Source organism: Balaenoptera musculus, chromosome 16 (genome assembly GCF_009873245.2).
Source record: "Balaenoptera musculus isolate JJ_BM4_2016_0621 chromosome 16, mBalMus1.pri.v3, whole genome shotgun sequence".
NCBI lineage: Eukaryota > Metazoa > Chordata > Mammalia > Artiodactyla > Balaenopteridae > Balaenoptera > Balaenoptera musculus.
Window position 1 is genome coordinate 33450061 of NC_045800.1, and position 18283 is coordinate 33468343.

The 18283-nt window shown below is 40.9% G+C and overlaps 1 protein-coding gene across 1 annotated transcript in view; it reads right to left on the bottom strand.

The window, feature by feature from the left end:
* The window catches only part of LOC118882391 (1-phosphatidylinositol 4,5-bisphosphate phosphodiesterase epsilon-1-like), an 81807-nt gene that overhangs the window by 22329 nt on the left and 41195 nt on the right, over positions 1-18283 (bottom strand). The window lies entirely within an intron of this gene.

The window sequence follows — 18283 nt, forward strand, 5'->3', positions numbered from 1 at the left end:
GTTTGGTTTGGATTTTGCTTTTACCTTAGCATCTTTTAATTCAGTATATTCAGATGTCTTGTCCCATTAGCAAGAAAATGATGCATTTCAAACCACTCACTAATTCACAGAGCCTTTTGGTCCCCAAGCATCCTTAATCTGAAAAAGCAGTTGAGGAGATCTTTTCAACAAGTTTCCATTGCCTAGCCATCTGACGGCATTAAAATAAACTAAATGTTAATACTCTGTTTCAACTTCTTCCAAGTATCCCATCCCATAAATTGGCAATAGTTAAGAGCAAAAGCACATACATCATTAACAACGTTGATCATTTTCTCCATCACATCATACTGTGAACCTGGCCTACACTTTCTCCTAAAGAAGAATGAAATGGAAGTTGGTTATCCCAAACATTTCTTTGACTTACACAAACTCTTGGACACCTCTTACTCCCTCCTTTCCTTGCATATGACTCTGTGTTTACATGCTTAGGAAAAACTTCTCAGATTTCTTCATGGCAAGTAGTTATACCCTATTAGTACATATTTGCTAGATGATAATTATTATTTTTTTTGTTACAGTATTGCTTCTTCTTTTTTTTTTTTAATTTTTTTATAGCTACTTTATTTATTTATTTATTTTTGGCTGTGTTGGGTCTTCGGTTCGTGCAAGGGCTTTCTCTAGTTGCGGCAAGCGGGGGCCACTCTTCATCGCGGTGCGGGGACCGCTCTTCATTGCGGTGCGCGGGCCTTTCACTATCACGGCCCCTCCCGTTGCGGGGCACAGGCTCCAGACGTGCAGGCTCAGTAGTTGTGGCTCACGGGCCCAGCTGCTCCGTGGCATGTGGGATCTTCCCAGACCAGGGCTCGAACCCGTGTCCCCTGCATTAGCAGGCAGATTCTCAACCACTGCGCCACCAGGGAAGCCCATAGATGATCATTATTTTGTAAAACTTTTTTGGCAAAAATCTTCTGAGTATTGCAATTAGGGTTCAACTCACAGGCTATAAGTTTTGAAGCCCTGACAGAGTAACTTGGTATATTGTGGTAGCCTAAGAAAGGTTCACAAAAGGGATGGGATGTACTTAACAAGGTTTTATAAAATGGCCAGAATCTTAAGTAGTGAAGTGAGGGGGACATGACAGGAAGAGAGAACCAGATCAGGCAAAGGCTTTAGAGGCTAGTAGGGAACAGAATAGCACTATTCATAATAGCTTCAAACTGAGAACAACTCAGTGGAATGGATGAAGAATAGGATATTCCTGAAATGGAATGGAATATGTAGCAAGTTGCAATGAAAATGCACAAACTACAACTATATGAAACAACATGAAGCAGTCCTACAGATAAAATGTTGGGTAAAAGAAGACCTACAAAATAGTACCTACTATGAGTTCATTTACATAAAGTTAAAAAAATAGGCCAAATGGTGTCAGAAAACAGGATTGATTACTTTGGGAGAAGGCAAAAAGAGAGAGACTAGAAGAGGATACAAGGTAAGCTTCTGGGGTGCTAATGATCCATTTGTTGATTTTGGTGCTGGTTACATCACTGTATTCACTTTGTGAAATACAGTGAGTTGTACACTTTGTATGGTTTGTATATTTCTCTGTAGGTATGTTATACTTCATAATAATAATAATAACAATAATAATAAAGAGCAAAGGACCAAGAATAGTAAGGACACTTCTGAAAAGAAGTTGTTAGGATTTCCTAATGTTATTGGCACAGTGACGGATGAATTATCCAATGAATTATATTAGAGGGCTCAGAGAAGACCAATGCATATGTGGAATTTTGCTATATGACAGGGGTGGCATGTCAGATTACAGCTGGAAAATGGATACCTGTATGGAAATAGATTAAAATGGGATCCCTGCCTCACACCATATACAAAATCAAGGATTTAAATGGATTAGGGAATCAAATGTCAACAATAAAACTTTATAACTCTTAGTAGAAAATACAAGTGAATCTTTTAGACTTCAGGTAGAGAAAAATTTCTTTAAAAAAAGCACTGACTATAAAATAAAACTTTACTAAATTTTACTATGAAAATTAAGAATTTTGTTTTTCAAAGGAAATATTACAAAAAAGAAAAGACAATTTAAAAGTGGGGGAAATATTCATAATACACACAAACAAAAAAGGATAATATCAGGAATATATAAAAAACTACTATAAATCAATCAGAAGCACAAGCAAACCAATAGAAAATGGGCAAAAGATGGGAGGCATTTCACAGAAAAAGAAACACAATGACAATATGAAGATATGGCTAGCATCATTAGTGATCAGAAAAATGTAAAATTAACCATAGAGAAATACTTTTAAACCTGCTTGATTGGCAAAAACAACAAGTTGAAAAATATCAAGTATTAGAAAGGATACAGATCCAGAGAATTTTTTTACACATCACTGGGGTGGGTGTGAAGTCTAAACTGATATAGACACTTTAGAAAACAGCCACTATCTTCCAAATTAAATATTCACATACCCTATGTTCTAGCAATTCTACTCCTAGGTATACAGTTGACCCTTGAACAACAGGGTGGTCAGGGACGCTAAACTGCACCTCCCCAACCCTGTGCAGTTGAAAATCTGTGTGTGACGCATCCAAGGTTTTACATCTTTGGATTCAACCAACCCGAAGATGTGTAGTAACATAGTATGTATTTATTGACAAAATCCGCACATAAGTGGCCCTGTGCAGTTCAAGCTCCTGTTGTTCAGGGGTCAACTGTATATCCAGGAGAACATTTTGGACATGAAAACAAGCAACATATATAAAAATGGTCACAGGAGGTCAGTTTAAAATAGTAAAAAAACATGGAAACAATTTAAATGTCCATCAACTGGAGAATGCATGAGTAAACTATGATATATTCAGAGGAATATTTACATCAATCAAAGCAAGTGAACTACAGCAACATAGAACAGTATAAATGCAACTGAGAAATATAATGTTGTTTTTAAAAAGTCTCAAAAGATTACACATAGGCATGCCTTCATGTAAAGTTCAAAACAATGGAAATTTAAAATGCATAGCTTTTTTATAAAAGGTGAAATTCACATAACATACAATTAACTAACCATTTTAAAGTGTACAATTCAGTGGCATTTAATAAAAATGTATAGTTCTTAAGAATACATGTAGATGCAACAACATTGTATAAAAAGAAAAGTAAGGGAATAATGGAAAGGATTGAGGATGATAGTACTTGGGTTGGGGGGAAAGGGGATAGGCAGAGGTATGAGAGGGCCAAAAGAGGGGATACAGGGTATTTCAAGGCCCTAGCTTTACTTTCGGCTGATAAATTTATTTTTTTATTTATTATTTTTTTTGAAAGGAAAAAATTAAAATGTTTTTATTTGTGATGACATGAGTTTCAAGGTAGAAAATCCCCCAAAACTGACCCCCCAATAAGGAAAAGTGAGTGTAATAGAAAGGACGCAGGATACAAGGTTAATATACAAAAGTCAAATGCTTCCTATATATGAGCAAGGAACAGTTGGAATTTGAAATTTTAAAAAATACCATTTACAATATACCTCAAAAAGTAAATACTTAGCTATAAGTATAAAATATATACAGGACTTGGGCTTCCCTGGTGGTGCAGTGGTTGAGAATCTGCCTGCCAATACAGGGGACACGGGTTCGAGCCCTGGTCTGGGAAGATCCCACATGCCGTGGAGCGACTAGGCCCGTGAGCCACAATTGCTGAGCCTGCGCGTCTGGAGCCTGTGCTCCGCAACAAGAGAGGCCGCGATAGTGAGAGGCCCGCGCACCACAATGAAGAGTGGCCCCCACTTGCTACAACTAGAGAAAGCCCTCGCACAGAAATGAAGACCCAACACAGCCATAAATAAATAAATAAATAAATAAATAAAATTAAAAAAAAAAAAATATATATATATACAGGACCTATATGTGGAAAACTACAAAACGCCAACAAAAAATCAAAGAAGATCTAAATAAATGGAGATATATTCCATGTTCATGGACAAGGAGACAACACTGTTAAGATGCCAGTTCTTCCAACCTGATCTGTAGATTCAGGGCAATCCCAATCAAAATCCCAGTAAGCTATTTTGTAGAACTCAGGAAACTGATTCTAAAGTATATATGGAAAGGCAAAGGGCCTTTAACAGCCAACACAATACAGGCATACCTTGAAGATACTGCAGATATGATTCCAGACCGCTGCAATAAAGTGAATATCACAATAAAGCGAGTTGCACAAATTTCTTGGTCTCCCAGTGCATATAAAAGTTATATGGTATTGGGCTTTCCTGGTGGCTCAGTGGTTAAGAATCCACCTGCCAATGCAGGGGACATGGGTTCGAGCCCTGGTCCAGGAAAATCCCACATGCTGCGGAGCAACTAAGCCCATGTGCCACAGCTACTGAGCCTGAGCTCTAGAGCTCGCGAGCCACAACTACTGAGCCTGTGTGCTACAACTACTGAAGCCCGTGTGCCTAGAGCCCGTGCTCCACGGCAAGGGAAGCCACCATAATGAGAAGCCCGCACACCACAACGAAGAATAGCCGCCACTCGCCACAACTAGAGAAGGCCCATGCACAGCAACGAAGACCCAATGCAACCAAAAATAAATAAATAAAATACATAAATCTTTTTAAAAAGTTATGCGGTATTTGTCCAAATGATTTCAACATTTACACTATACTGTAGTTTATTAACTGTGCAATATCATTATGTATAAAAAACCAATGCACATACCTCAGTTAAAAAATTCTTTATTGCTAAAAAATGCTAACCATCATCTAGTCAGCTGATAAGTTTATGACTCTTATTTCATTATTGAAAATGGCCAACTACAAAAACAAACACATAAACAAACTGGTCCTCTGCCTCCTCACATCAACACATGTTGTCAAAAACTTTTTGCAAAGTATAGAAGCTAATTTTACATCACTTTAAGCTTTAGGTGAAGTAATGTCTTTGGGGGGAAAATCTCTAAGGCAAAATGGCAGAAGGCCTCTGAAATCAACGTTATATTTGGAATAAGTCACATGGACTCCTGCAAGTGAGAAAGGTGGTCAGTCTTCTTGTGATGGAATATTTTGCTTTCTCACTGCTGGAAGATGAGCAATCCCAACACCTAGCAGGACTCAGCAGATATCCCACTTCCTCCAGGAAGTCTTCTCAGGCTATACAAATCTTCCTCCCACTCTTACGGCAGGCACTATACCCCACAATTTAGAGTTATTTCGTCAGGGTCCCTAGAGAAAAATCTCTATTTATGGGGAGATAACACAGAGTTTTGGTCAAAAACTGAGGTTTGAGAAACAACAATAGTGCCAGGTACTGTCTAAATGCTTAAAATTAAGAACATTATCATTAACATATGTTATCATTTAACATATAACGACTTATTAATTTTTACAACCCAAAGAAGTAGGTCAAACTATTATCCCCACTTTAGAGATGAGGGAACAGAGGCACAGAGAGGTTAAGTAACTTTCATTAGGTCACAGAGCTAGTAAGTATAGAGTCAGAATTTTAACCCAGGCACTCTAGCGCCTGAGCTCACTTAACCACTGTGGAGCCTTAAGCCTTCAGTAACTTAACTGACATAATACAATCAATTCAGTCCCACACCTATGGGTCAGAAATAGTGTTTGGCTTCTGGCACAGGGGAGAAGAGTTGGCTTGAGAGCCTGGCTCTGACATCGATGCCTGACCAGACCTGGGCAAGGCCTCTGCCTCTCTTTGAGCCTCAGTTTCCTTTTCTGTAAAATGAAGGGTTGGACTTGATGGTCTCCATGGCCCTTCCAGTGCTAATGTTTTATGAGTCTGGGATTCCTGGCTGGATTCCTTGCAGCTCAGGCCATACTAGCTCCTCCTGGGCCAGGTCTGGCCCCTCCCGCTGGGCTCAGTGTCTCACATTTGGCGTTGCTTCCCATAAATAAGAGAAAAAGAACAAGGGGGAAATATCCTCCTGAGAGACTGGGAGGGATCCCACGGCTGTTCTGGATGCTTTGAAGAACTTACAGTCATTAACCAGAGAGAGCTACCTGCCAAGTGAAGGATGGAAAGAACTGGACTAAGGGGAGAAATGAACTCACAAAACTTGGCTACATTCAAACTAAAAGGGCATCTCTGAGTACTTAAAGAACTGACAATGTTATTGCAACAAGATGAGCCAGTTTCTTAAAGAACTGAAGACAGGATAAGCCGTGAAACCTGGAATAGACCAGAGAACACAGGAAAAACCTGATAAACTATGCACCAACCAAAGTTGTTTACAATCTGGGAAAATGGTGGAATAAATGAAAGATAGCATGGACATATTGGCCTCTACCATCCCACCATAAACTCTTCTAGGCCAGGTGCTGTACCAGGAATCTATGCATCCCAGGAACCCTAAAGGCATTAGGTTCAGAATCAGCTGACATTAACAGAGCACCTACTATGTGACAGGCTGTTTCACACATTTTTATCCTATTTTAGAGATGAGAAGACAGAGTCTTTAGAGATCCAGTTTCTAGTTCTGTGTCTTCCACCATTAGCTATGTGAACCTGGTCAAATAGCTTCACCTGCCTAGGGGCTTGGCTACTTTATCTATAAAATGAGGAGCTGAATACAGTTATAAAAGATGGGCCTTCCAGCTCAAGAATTCTGTAGTTCATAAAGTTACCAAATACTTATTTTATATTCACCTAGAAAAGCATTCACGCTGGACCAATTTAATTTGTTTATATTTCAGACCATTGCAACTCAACAGATTGCACCACGCTGAGCACATAATGTATGAATCTAAGAGAAAAAACAACTGTAGCTTTGGGCTTCAGTAGCTCTTCTGATTCTCTTCCACATGGTACTACCCAGGATCATCACATATGGTTGAGAGTGTTGCGCCCTGTATAAGGGCACCTTGTCAAGAGGGATGAAGGAGATGGGGCCAAATTTCAATCTGCCCTCTGGCATGAGCTTTGTGCTCATGAGGCTGAGTCCAAACCAAAGGTGCATTGTGGGTTTGTGGGAGCCTCTGAACTATCCATCAATGCTGAAGGGAAGCAGTGAGCCATACTGTGAAGCAATGGCCAAGTTTGCATTGAAGTTGTTTTATATGCAGGACTTGTAATTTTACCTTTGCTCAAAACACTGCCAGACACCTCGTTTCACCTCTGGTCAGTTTATAAGACCCTCAATAAAACCAATCCTATCTTTCATAGTCACACATCAATACTGACCCAAACCACCATTAACCAGGATGCTTGAATGGACTGTTTTGAAAATCTCAATCCAAGCTCAAAGGATTAAGACATTTTGCATAATGGCAGCATGAATGGAAAACAGAGAGAGCCTTTTGAGATGATTCCTTAGAAAGAGAATAAGCTAAAGAGCTTATTTAGCTGCACATGCCCTGGTGTTTAAAATAAATCTATTTAATTACCTCACACTTCCAAATCATAGTAGCTACCAAATACTTGCCAAAATACAGAAAAACAAAAACTTTGGTAAAAATACTTGCTGGATCCCCATTCTGGGTTTCTAATGTGTTATCTTTATATGTGGACAATTCTTTGCCACCACTATCAAGTCATTCATTTTGAGGCTCCTGATTTTTCTAGCAACAAATTAGATTTGCACTAATTCACTCACAATGCTTTTCCTTTAAATTGTGATCCATAACTACCAAGTCTAATCATTCTGGATTTCCTGGGTCAGTCTCAATTGCAAATATTCTGCCCTTCTCTCCTCTCGATAAAAAGTTCCCAGCTTTTTATTTGGAAAATATGGTTGCCACAATAATGGCATTACCCTCACAAAATATCAGTCATGTCAGTCACACCATCATCACGGTGCCCATATTTGGTTTGTGGCCATCAAAAGAAGAACTGGCTGTTCCATCCAGGGCCTGAGACCATTTTCATGGCCTCATTGAAGAGAAAAATAATGTATTTGCTACCAAACAAGTTTTGGATTCACCAATTTAGAACTCAAATGAACTTTCCCCTTGTTCTGGAAGAGAGTCTTTCAAGGCTAAGAAATTACTATTTGATGGAAGGGTACACAATCTGGAAAAACTGAAGCCATGTGGCTTTCCCACTGCCAAACTCCTACATGCTGGCTCTCGAGACACATCCACACTCACTATTAAAGTTTCACCATTTATAATTTGGTGCTAAATCTTTCTGAAGCTAGGCTACTCAGCATGGTCTACTGAAAAAATTGATTCCTTATTCTATCAAAACATAGGGATAAGACCAACATAGGGATAAGATCAAAACATAGGTGATAAAAGTTACCCAGTCTCAAGTTGAAGATGACGTTATTAAAACTAGGCTGGCACCATGAAAGGGAAACCAAAGGTCGGATTTCGGCAAGCAGGTTCCACTCTATGCTTGCAGCATTTCTGAAAGGATACAGCTGATTCTGGTTTTGTTTTGCTGCGTCTGCAGTAGTTTTTGAGTCCCTTTTTCTCCAGGTACCTCACTCTGAATCCTCAGAGCGTGGAGTAAGAAAAGTTGTAACTGGGGGGAGATTTCATAACGTTGGCCAAGCACTTGAATACACAACCAACTCATTTTTTTTCTGCAGCCCCACAACCTTGTGAAGTAGGTGAAAACTTCATCTTAATGGTGTGATTATGGAAAGAAATGTTACTGAGTAATGTTTTTCATACTCAGGTCAGTTGCTCAGAATCTTTGAAGGGTCAGAGAAAACTTGAAATTAAAATGGAAAAATACTGAATTATGTTCCCGCTAGTTTTGGTTATTTCAGTGTGATCATGAATACGCTACAGATTCTGGGTCAGATGTGTGTGCAGTTTGCTTTGGACTTTGTTCTTGCTTACTTACTTATAAAACTTTTAAAATGTCCTTCTAAATTACAGCAATTCAGTAAAAAATTCAAACCTTCGGGCTTGGTTTCTTCCCCCTTGCAGGCTGAGTCATAAAAAATAAATCTTAGCCATTTCAATAGCCAACACGCCCCTCACATTAAGAATTGGTATTGTTCCCCACGTCTCCCATTTCAGCCAAAGGTCACACCCAGCTCACATTTGAAGAAAGAAACAGCTCAAGGATTCATCCAGCTCAACATTTGCACATTTAATAAGAGAGCAGAACCTCTGCCAAGTTACCGGGGTGAGTTACAACAGAATCTTCCAGGGAAACTTCTGAGGAGTTGTTATGAGCGTGGGTTATGGAGGTAGGCAGACCTGGGTTCCAGGCCTGACACTGTGTGAGCTTGGTCCCGTTACTTATCATGAGCATGAAATGGGGATGTTCATAATATCAGTCTCGTAGACAGTTGCTGTGAGCACGAAAGGAGGGAAAAGAGCAAAGACATCTGGAAAGCCCAGGGCCTGGCACCCTGTGAGAGCCCACTAAGTGCTTGCTGATGTACTGCTCCAGGCATTTCAGGGCTCAGCCAGTGATGAAGGAGCATCTCTCCTCTGTCCTGCCATTACTCCAAGTGTTAGAGTGACGGGTTTCTCTCCAAATCAAACCTCCAGGAGGTACTGCTGGGTGAGGCAGAACACTCACTCACCCCAAAATCCATGGCTGGGACTTAAATCAGCAAGTCATAGCCTGCTGGGGTTTTTAACAGGAAACATTAAGTTAATATATGCAAATCATATACACAGTGTCTGACACGAAGTAGGCAATGAGTCCATGCCTGCCCTCAATTTCCTTTACCCAAAGGAATTAAATAATACCCAAAGGAATTAAAATCCCAGGTCCTAAAGTGACTTGCTTAAGGTCACACAACCAGTTGATAGTAGAGATGGAACTGGTACTTAGGTCTTTTTTGGGAGGTGGGAAGGTGCTACCTCAGGTCTATTATTGAGAGTATTAAGGGGTCAGATGGTTTGAAGGAACTGGCCAAACACCTCCCAAACTCCAACAATGATCTCCTCAACTAACAAACATGGCATGCTGTCCCCATCTCTTTACCACCAACCTCATCCCTGACCGTGACTGAGAAACAGAAGCTAGATCCCCTCTGGTCCATGATGGAAATCTGCCTGTACGGACTGGGGGTTCTGAAGGGCAGGGACAGAGCTCCTGGGTCTTGACAGGAGGGGGCTTTCTTTCCTCCCTGGCCCATTGCGGATAACAGCAGAATCAGGTGTTCCCTTATAAACACAAAACATTTGGAAACTCTCTCAAGGGTCTTTACAGCCAGTTGAAATGGTGGGCCAGGAACAAGGAGGTCCAAACATGTCCCTTCTTTGTCTTTTTGGCAAAATCTGTGGAGGTGACAAGCATGGATCTCTGGGTTCACAGGACTGAAAAAGATCCTTTTGAATATCAATGGAAAATTCTGATTCTGTCCTAGGCACTGCATTAAGGAACTGGTTCCAAGCTCTGAGGGTCAGGGGAAGGATAGCTAACAAGCTTGCACTGGGTCTGGGGAAGGAGAGAAGACACCATAAGTGGGTGGAAACCGCCTTTATTCATTTGTAATTCAGGGAGTCATTCAAGAAATAAGTATTGATGGGACTTCCCTGGTGGCGCAGTGGTTAAGAATCTGCCTGTCAATGCAGGGGACATGGGTTTGAGCCCTGGTCCGGGAAGATTCCACATGCTGCAAAGCAGCTATGCCCGTGTGCCACAACTACTGAGCCCATGTGCTGCAACTACTGAAGCCCGCACACCTACAGCCCGTGCTCGGCGACAAGAGAAGCCACCGCAGTGAGAAGCCCGCGCACCACAACAAAGAGTAGCCCCCGCTCGCCGCAACTAGAGAAAGCCCGTGCACAGCAACGAAGACCCAAGGCAGCCAAAAATAAATAAATAATTAATTAATTAAAAAAAAAAAAAAAAAGAAAGAAATACGTATTGAGTACTGACTGTCAGAGAAACTCTGTACTGGGATCCGTGGTAGGGGGAGGGGACTGGTAGTAAAGACCATGGAGAGAATGTGAAATCTAAGCTCAGGAAGGAAGGATGGGTAGGAATTAGCCAGGTAGAAAGGGGTGTTCTAAGCCAGGGGAAGGCAAACTTGCTGTAGAGGACCAGATAATAAATATTTTAGTCTTTGCAGGCCATACAGTCTGGATTGCAGCTACTCAACTCTGCTGTTACAGGGAGAAATCAGCTGTAAACAACACATAAAGCAACGGGTGTGACTGTGTTCCAATAACTTTCATTGGTGAAGAGTAAAATTTGAATTTCTTATAACTTTCACATGTTATGAAATATTATTATTCTTGTGATTTTTTTGAACCCTTTAAAAATGAGGAACCATTCTTAACTTATATTTTAAGAATATCTGTATTAAGGTATATGGGTGTTTAGTCAAGGCCATTCCTGAACTAGGAAGATAATATGCATTTCTAAACCAAAGATACTCTTAGACCCTCATACCCAGGGCTGGAACTAGGGTGAGACAAGTAAGCTGCCTAGGGCTCAAAATTTAAGGAGGCACTCACTAATAAGTACAGGGTTGGCACTTGCAAGACCCTGCCTCCTTAAACTTTGCACCTAGGCACCTGCTTGTCTCAGCCCAGGCCTGGCCCTGCTGCACCTGTGCACGATGGAGCACGTTACTATGAAGTGGGGACATCCTCCTCAACCATCACTGCCTCAGATGCCTTCCTTGTGATGCACAAGTTTGCAGGAGACAATCTGGTTCCCAGCCACTGCTCTGGGGAGCAGAATTTGGATAATTAGAAAAACGACCTATATGCATGATAAAAAGCTTGGGCAGAAGAGGAAGGAAAAACTATGCAGACTGGAGTTTGGAGAGAATTGTGGGGAGAAGGAAGATAGAAAGTTTTACTTGAAAGTTGTTGCTGGTGGGGTAGTGTAAGAAAGACTAAGAATGAGATCAATATCCAAAGGAAAGGTTTAACAAGATTCACTGTGCATTAAAATTGGAAGCCTTCTTTGCTGCCCTCTTGACTTTCATTCATTATATCTATACCTATACATATATCTAGCTATATATTGCAAATCACACATCTGATAATGGACTTATATCCAAAATACATAAAGAATTCAATAATTTAAAAGAAAAATTTTTTTAAATGGGCACAGGATTTGAATAGGCATTTCTCCAAAGATACAGACATGGTCAACAAGCACATGAAAAGATGTTCAACATCACTAGCCATCAGGAAAATGCAAATCAAAACTACAATGAGATATCACTTCATACCCACTAGGATGGCTATAAGCAAAAAGATGGACACTAAGAAATGTTGGTCAGAACATGGAGGAATTAGAAAGCTCACACATTGCTGTGGGAATGTAAAAAGCTGCAGCTGCTTTGGAAAAAGGTCTGGCAGTTCCTCAAAAAGCTAAGCACAATTATATGACCCAGCAATTCCACTTCTAGGTATATACTCAAGAAAACATATGTCTACACGAAAACCTGTACACGAAAGTTCACAGCCAAAAAGCAGAAAAAAAACCAATGTCCAGCAACTGATGAATGGATAAAGAAAATGTGGTATATTCATACAATGGAATATTATTCAGCAGAAAAAAGTCACATAGTACTGATACATGCTACAATATAGATGAACTTTGAACCCTGAAAATATTATGCTCAGTGAAAGAAGCCAGTCACAAAAGACTACGTACTATATGAGTCCATTCATATGAAAGTCCAGAATAGGGAAATCTATAGACATGTTAAGTAGATTAGTGGATGCTTAGGGCTGGGGGAGGGGGGAAGGGGTGGAAAGAATGGAGGGTGATAGCTAAAGGGTACGGGTTTTTTTTGAGGTGATAAACATGTTCTAAAATTGTGGAGATGGTTGCATACATATGTGAATATACCCCAAACCACTGGATTATATACTTTAAATAGGTAAACTGTATGCTATGTGAATTGTATCTCAATAAAGCTATTTTTAAAAGAAAAAAAAAAAATCAAAGCATTTCTCCTTCCCTCCAAGGAGGTCTATTGGGTTTCAACGTATGGGCTCTCCTTGAAGACCAATTGTGTCTTTGTGTTGCTGAAGGCAGAGGTGGTTTTCTGCTGAGTTCTTTCTGAGGGTTTGAGGGGTGATGGCCTAAATGAGAGGGAAGGGGTTGGGGTTCAAGGGCTGAGTGTTGGGGTTAGGGATTTGGATAACTGAGCTCTGTAAGACCCTTGCTTAATCTGAGGCTCTGAATGCATCCAGGCCCGCTGCTACAACAAAAAACTACTGGATGGGGCTCTTCAGGGTCAGAAAATGACCCTAGCACCATTGTCTGAGAAGAGGTTTTCAGGGAAGATCCTGCCTGAGCCATGAGTTAGTCTAGTCATGGAGGGTCAGGGGATGGTCACCGCCCCCTCCCCCCATTGCCAAAAATGCTTCAATCCTTGAGTGTTGAATCTGCATCACTCCAGGAGGCCTATAAGCCCTGAGGGGACTGCTGTACTTGAGTCAGCACCCGGGGGAGGGGGGGAGGGGCGGGGGGGAAGAGGGCCACTTCATCACTCATGACTAAGGGGAAGTCATTCTATGGGCAGCCTGAGTTCCTCCTGTGTAAAAAATGCACACTGTGGGTTAGATCAGGCCTCCATCTGATGCTCTTATCTTTGCCCACGGGTTCTGATTCTTTTCAGGCCACATTTTAACCACAGCCCATTTCCAGGGAGGGGGCAGCCCTCTCCAGCTGCTAATTCTCATTACGCAGGACATCTGGGGAAAAGGAAAGAAAAGAAAAAAATCCTAATCTGATTGTGTCCCAAAGCTAACATAAGAATAACAGTTTATAGCAAAACTTAAAAAAAAAAAAAAAGGGTAACAGTGGCCATGAATACATTCACCTTAAACTACGGCCCAGGGTCAGTGTTTTTCATTCCTTTTTTTTCCTCTTTTGTTACCAAATCCTAGCCAAAGAGCTGGTGTAACTTCAGAGATGTGGAAGTAAATTCATTCTAAACTGCCCCAATGCAGCTAATAAGGGAAAGCTGTCCTATTGACAGCCCGTCACATTTTCCACTGATGCACTAGATGTGACTAAACTGCACAGGGGCTGGCCGGGAGCTGGATTCCCTTTCACTGTGCTCAGCAGGAAGGGGCCAGCATCGTCCTATACCCATGTCATGTCCCCGACATAACCCTTAGTAATGGAAGAGGAGGCCTGGCATGTCCCCAAGCACAGGCTTTCAGCTTAGCCTGGGCACCCTGTGAAATTTTAATTATTTCAAGGTCCAAACTGTACCCAAGTTGCAGGGAGACCAAATTTCCAGATAAGAAAACAAGACATGTTGCTATTTCAACTGCCATCTATTACAACACTGGACAGCAGGGCTCAACGGATATTTGATCATCCATAACAGTTACAACTTAGAAGATGAATTTATTATCGGCTGGTCCCTTTACACATAATAGAGAAAATAAAGAATCCAGGACATATATGCTGACAAAGGCATTTATGTTAAACACTCAAATATTTTTCACTGCCTCTTAAGTTTAATTTTCTCTGCTAGAGAATAGAATAAAATGTGAAGGAGAAAGACACATTTTAGAAGGCAGAAAGCAGAACAGGGAATAGCAACGTAGAAGCTGGTTTCTAATTTAGTTTTCCTAGTCTGATTTCTAAAAAGTAAAACTTCATTTTTTCTATTTTGTTGTATATATTCTTTCATGGTAAATCCTCTTGTGGATCAAGGCAGGGAAACAAATGAAGCAATAAAACAGGACCTGGTGGGCTGTCTGCCCTGCCACCTTCACATTCTCCATGTTCCATCATTCAGTGCACGCAGAACTAGGTTACATGAGTGATTCCAGCAGAGGCAGGATACTCTTGTACTTCCTATTCAGAATAACTCTAGGTACTTAAACTCCCCAAAATTCAGGCAAGGGGAGAATTTTTTTTAAAGGAAAAGCACCTTTAACCAACATTTAACCTGGAGACTTTAGCTACTTGCCAAAATATGCTGTCTAGTTGAGCCAATAAATCGAAAGCAGGCAAGGGGGGTTGTAACTGAATAAGGGGTAGGTTTTAATTTTTTACAGGCAGGAGGAGGAGGATACCAATATGGTTAGTCAGTCAGCAAGCATTCATCCTCATTAATGTCTCCCATTCAAATCCATTCTTCCCTGCACAGCTGTGCAAACATAAATTAATTGGGTCATTTTGACGAAGGCATACAAGAAAAAAATTTTTTAATGTGAGGCAAAGGAACTAATTGGACAAATAACACATACTCTAAATGTGTGGGAGGGATTAAGCAAGCTACCACATCATAGATGGAAGGACATACCTTCAAATGCATAGCACGGTAAACATCCCTGTGTGAGAAGGCACCAAAGAGTAGAAGGAGGTGGGGACAGTTCATGACAAAGCTCAAGATAAACAGCCCCGGGTGAGAAGAGGGGCCAGGCACCGTGCAGAGGACTTTATGGTAGCATTTCATTTAACCCCCCAAGAACCATTATTCCCAGTTTACCTTTAAGGCAATTAGGGACAAGGAGGTTAAACAACTTGCCCAAGGTCACATGGCCAGTAGGTGTTGGAGTCAAAGCCACAATTTCAATTCAGGGCGACTGACTCCACAGACCATGAGTCTAAGCATGGCATTGTCCTGTTTTCTTAATACTTGGCATCGTGCTTGCACTATGAAGAGTATACAAAAGGTAGGGCCATTTCTTGACCTTAATAAACTTACAATCTGATTGGAGAGCCAGGACGGACACGTGAAATAATCAAAGAACAGGAACAGGAGCATAACCTTGGGGGTCTGCAGTTTTTTTAGGTGGAGGATGGAATTTACAGGAGCAGGGGGAAAGGGGCTATAATTCATCTGTGCAACTTTTGGGAAGGATTTCCACCAGACTCAAACTAAAGAATGAGATGCAGAGACAATACGATACTTTAGAGAATATTGATTCATTCCTGCCATGTTTGAATGTTCAAAAAAGGCTCTCCCTTTTAGAAATTACCCTTAAGAAAGGACAGGAGAATAAGCAACAATGTCATACTTGTATAGCACAGGGAACTATATTCAGTATCTTTAATGGAAAAGAATATGAAAAATAATATATATATATATATATATATATATATATATATATATATATATATATATATATAAAACAATCACTTTGCTGTGCACCAGAAACTAACACAACATTGTAAATTAACTACAAAAAAAAAAAAAAAAAAGAAAGAATGAACAAACGAACGAACAGGAGGACCATTGGCCCATCCCCCAGCTTCATATTTAGGGTTAATAAAAATGCCCACAGCCTCCAGGAAGCCCAGACAGAGAGAAGGAGAGAGAAGTTCCTGAGGTTTACTCTGCAGGAGGTGTGGCAGGCTCTCCCAGCCTCCAGAGACTAAGAAGCAGGAAAAAGATGATTTGCATCTTCTCTTTGGTTCTTTTCTTTGGAAATTACCCATCCCAAGGCCTCTGACAGACAGAAAGGGACAGGTTTGAGCTAGGGACCAGTGAACATTCTCAGAAGAAGTGGCAGGGCTCCAGAAACTGGAGGAATGAATAAAGGCATGCCAAAAATTATCCTGAAATTGACATCAGATTCATGACCCTCATGACTGTATAAGTGTATGGGGAACTCTGATAATGGTTTCAAGCCATCTACTTCCATTTACTTTGCTGTATTTAAATTTCTGTTGTGTTCTTAATGTTCAGTTTCAAGTGCACATGGATTTTGAAATCAATGCATTTTTAAGTGGGATGACATGTTGCCATCAGCAGCAGTTTCATGGTCAGCACTGGACAAGTCACCATAGTGCAGGCAGGACACACATGCCTGGAATGAGCTTTTTTCTCCTGTGTGGACAAAATTCTGTCAGAAGAGCTGGGGAGCATGTGGGGAGCTGACACCAACTCTTGGCTCAGGTTTCATGAGGAACCAGATGAAGATTCAAAACCATATCCCTTGACACTTGCTGGGTTGAAGTGCCCATCAAATGTACAGAGAGAAGGGCCTGCAAGCTGTCACTTTTCAGGCAGGCTCCCAGGGCAGCCCTGACACTCTTGAGAACCAGAGCCGGGTCAGGGAATTTAGGGCAGAGCAAATATTCCCGAAATGTCCTGACCAAAAAGCAAAGAGCTCAGTTTAAGCTCCTGGTCAGTGGTTCTGAACTCCATAGAATCATAGAACCACCAGGGGAACTTTGAGAAATTATTCATGCTGTGCCCTACCCCAGTGATTCTGATTCAGAGGGTCTGGGGTGGAGCCTGGACATTGATTCTAACACATAACCAGGGTTAGAGCCACCGTGTGGAACACGAGAAGTCTGAGATACTATAAGCATTAGTGAGTGGGGCTACTCAATCAACATACAGTGAAAAGAACAGAATTCTTTCCTTCCTTTGAAAGCTTAATCTAAATTTTATATCTTTCTTGATCTTGAGAAACTAAGAGTGTGAGTTGCCTGGATTACAGTCCTAGTTATACCACTTACTAGCTAAGTGACTGTGGGCAAGGTACAGAATTTCCTTGAGACTCCGTTTTCTTAGCAATACAGTGGGGTTAATAATCAGACCATATCAGAAGGTAGTTGAGATGACTGCATGAAATCAAGTATGTAAGTTATTTGGCCCAATGCCTGGCACATGTAAAATGCACAATAAACATTAGCTCCCATGGTTGATGATGATTAAAATAAAAATATACTAGTCATATTTCAATAAAAGGGATGTTCTAGACCAGGTTTTATTTACCGGGCCAGGTTTGAAGGAACTGTGCAAAACTGAAATGCAAGAGTTATAGAAAGGGTTCTTCCATGAAGATCAGTTGAAGGAAGTAGGGCTATTTAGCCAGAGAAGGGAAAAACCAAGATGATACACGGTGCTGGCTTCCGATGCAACGATCAGGTCCAAGAGTGGGCAGCTAATTGTGTGCATTTCTAAAGCAGGAATCTTAACTTAAAGAGGGGGAACTGCGGCTAGAACTCAGAGAGCCCAGAAATTTGGATGAAAAAAAATGTTTGTATTAATCTCAAATAGAAATTTAGCATTTCCTTCAATTATGAATGTAAGCAACAAACTTCAGTAATACTAGCAGTACCTGTGATTTTTGTCACCAACAGAAACCACAGATATTTCTGTATATTATAGTCATGGAAGAGGCCTAAAAGAGTATTTATAATTAGGGTGACCAACTGCCCTGGTTTGCCCAAGACTGAGTGGCTTCCCAGAACATGGGACTTGCAGTGCTAAAACTGGGAAAGCCCCAGGCAAACCATTCCCTCCTAACATTCATCACTACTTTGAAATTATGATCGTTATCACATTGCTAGATGCCATTATTGCATTATGCCATTATGGTTCTCTGCTATAGTACAATTCCAAAATTATCTTGATAAATGTATATCCACATAATCTGTGTCTTTTATGATCCTTTGTACTTCG